Genomic DNA, 3,310 nt, shown 5'->3' on the forward strand with positions numbered 1-3,310 from the left:
GATATAATTAGTAGCATCCTAAAATATGGATGAGGATAGTGATAGCAAGTTACCTATTACATATTATTGATGAAACGGCAAAAACATAAAGAGCGAGAGGCTCAAGAATTTTCAAAGGGTCGTGTCAGTCATTCCTCAAATAAATTAATGAGGTGCTGCTCTCTTTCCTCTGTCCGAAACTGCATTTCCACTAGCTGACAGTTTGTAACTGACTTGACCAGCTGACTTCGCTACGAGCCGATTGGCTGTGGAAACATGTGGCGTGCCGTACGTTCTTAAACAAGCCTCTGGACATTTGACGAGCCGGGTCGCAGACAACGGCACCAGTCGGTTTGAGTCGGGGTGTGACAGGTCTAAAACAGTTACGACTCATTATGAATCTTTGGTCTCATTGATTCGTTAAGCAATTCTTTTTTGACGGCAATTCAAAATGTCATGTATAAATGTCACATATTTAAGTATATGTTGGTTTTGTCACACTCACTTAAAATTGGTTCTGCAGATAAAGCGTTTAGTTCTCATCCAGCGTGGTGAAATGTGTCCATACATTCACAACACCTTTCCTTTTTACTACGGTTAAGGTCTGACATTTTAACGCTTTGGTGCAAGCAATGTGTAAGCATTAATAAAAGGAACTGATATTGTCTGAGCTGAACAATTCAGAAACAGTCTTAAATGAGAACTGATTCTCTGTGTCCATGCTTTGTATTTTGAACGTCATAGTAGAGTTTCAAAGTGAATATGTTAGTTGGTTTTGTGCTAGGCTGGAGCAGATAAAGTGGTAAATGTGGCTGCCTGTTTGACGGTGGTATAGATTTATGATGGCACAGCCTGAAGCTTGATATAGTGCTCATCTGGCTAGTAGCATTTAATTTGATTCTAGCTTGGTCTGTATGAGTGCTTAAGGGATATTAACACCCTTAAGTGTATTGATTAAATTAACCAATTTAACATTAAATCCAAAAAAACAAACATTTTACATTCTTGGAATTTACACATTGGATTCTCACCAATGTTGCTTCCTAAAAAGTGAAGTCATGATATAATTCATAAGTTATTATACTCTCTTTATTCTTCATTTCTCGTCTGCTGTGACGATAACCCACTTCTGAATGAGCCTCACTGTGCGTGAACAAGAAATGTGTCATATTACTGAAGATGCTCTCAGAATTGAGACTGCAGACAGTAACTTCTGCTGACCTCATATCAGTGTCACATAGCCAATATTCTTCCAGCTGAAAATATGCATCAGACTATTTTATTTCATAGTTCTAGCCTGACTGGAATGATGAAGCAGGAATATGGTGTTTGTAGAAATATATAAACAGGGTATTATGACAGTATTGTTTTCACAATGATGTTACAATATTCTCGTGAGATGTGGAGACGGTATCAAAACATAAAAACACAACTGTTTATTGTCTAACCACAGTAGTAAAAACCATAGCGGCGAGACTTACTGACTAAAAGTAAAAGGGTTTGTTGGAGGATACTGGTAATGAAAGAATAAACATTTATGAGTTCAGGATAGTTGATGTAATTGGTTAATAGCTAGTTTCAAAATCCAGCACTAATATATTTACAACACTGGTATATTACCTTCAGAAACACACTGAGGTGGCATTGAAAATATCTTTAAAACTCCAAAAACCTTGATTACAGTCTACAAATTTGCCTGTCAAAATATCTTGAGAAACTGAGACGCTTCTAGCTGATTAGCATCTATTTAAAATGACTAATCTGTTGACATCTTTTCATTTTTACAGAAACATAAAGGCTCTGTGTAGAGTGATTAACCTTCAGTGGAAAGATCAGCCTGAGAGGGGGTCCTGCCAATAGTGCAGACTCCTACTGTGGCAGTGCCAGCCAACAGCTGCCTCTCTCCTTAAAGCCAGCTCTTGTGAACTGTAACTGGAGGGGGAATTTAGATTATCTGCAGCTTTCCTTCTCCACAAATTCATAGAGACACACGCATAAATGACTGTTGTTGTGTGCACCCACATCCACATGACAATGATCTCATTTATCCACGTAAGCATTTGATCTTACAAATCTTACAACTGCTGCATGAGCTGCAGAAACACATCTTCCATTTTGTAGCTTGCTTGAACTTTACTGAGGTAGTCTACATTGAGTAGTAATTAACTGGCCTCGTGGTGAAGGACAGCCACTCACCACAGCTTTCTCAAGTAAATAATAACCTGCAAAATCTACATTGATTAAAACATTTTCGACACATAACTGAATAAAACGCAAATGTATTTTCACATGTAGTTTTTACTTATATGTGGATTAATCCTAAATTGAGGCCAGTGAGTTTGCTGATGCTTGCATGTAGTGACTGCTCTACTTCATCATGACCTTTTCAGTAAATGCAACACAGAAACTATTTCATTTCAGCTTTTCCTTCAGTACACCCCTTTTAAAAAAGGACACTAAAGTTAATCCACCATAGAACCACACAGCCCTAGTTAGTGCAAAAGCCCAGCTACTAACATATATTTCAATAAAAATGCCTACTTCAGAACTGGTTTGCACTGCTCTGTTAAAGCATGCCACTGCACTGTGTTATTTAGTGGAAAATGGGATAATCAATTATTTTACTAGATGGAGGGTAACTGAATACAAGCCACACTCTATTGATTTAGTTATAGGCCATGTATGCAGTTCAGCAAGGGGGGAATTTACATTGAGAGTGCTGCATCTACGCCTATCTGACAACGAACAATGGAAATTTGCCTTGTATCTACATTGGGAGGTAGATTTAACTAGACATTCACTCCCAACATCTGCACCTGGCAAACTTGCAACAGTTAGCTGAATGCTTCAATACAACTCTGCCCCCAGTGACCAGGCTGAGGAAGGGGCCTTGGTTAAATTCACAAAATGTGATATTCTGTGCCATTCTGCTGTCTTGGCATCCCTTTTATCCTGCACGGAGAGGTAGTGGCCACACTTTATGTGTGAGGAAGTGCTGGGTAGAAAAGGGAGCTGAGGCTAATACAAAGATGATCGATCCCCCTTTTTTTTTTTTTTTAAAGCAAGGCCTCCGGTTGAGTCAAAACAAGGAAGCGAGTTGGCAGCTGTACGCCAACCTTTCATGGACAAAGCCTGCCATGGTAGTCTAACATTAATGATGGTCTCGTCGATTTGGTAAGCGAACCAAGTTAGCTTCCCCAGCTTGCAAACACAAAACCTGACTAACCAGCCACAAAGCTAATGTTAGCCATAAAAAAAAAAAAGGCTGATCCGGCTTAAAATACATTCTGACATTTTCCTCATCAATCATAACAATGTGTAAATTAATGGG

General features: G+C 38.9%; 1 protein-coding gene across 4 annotated transcripts in view; it reads right to left on the bottom strand.

The window, feature by feature from the left end:
- csnk1g1 (casein kinase 1, gamma 1) overlaps positions 1 to 3,310 on the bottom strand; it is a 31,049-nt gene that overhangs the window by 27,297 nt on the left and 442 nt on the right. The gene's annotated exons all lie outside the window — the stretch shown is intronic.

Source organism: Morone saxatilis, unplaced genomic scaffold, assembly GCF_004916995.1.
Source record: "Morone saxatilis isolate NCDOM2014 unplaced genomic scaffold, NCSU_SB_2.0 Contig11, whole genome shotgun sequence".
Taxonomy (NCBI): Eukaryota; Metazoa; Chordata; class Actinopteri; family Moronidae; genus Morone; species Morone saxatilis.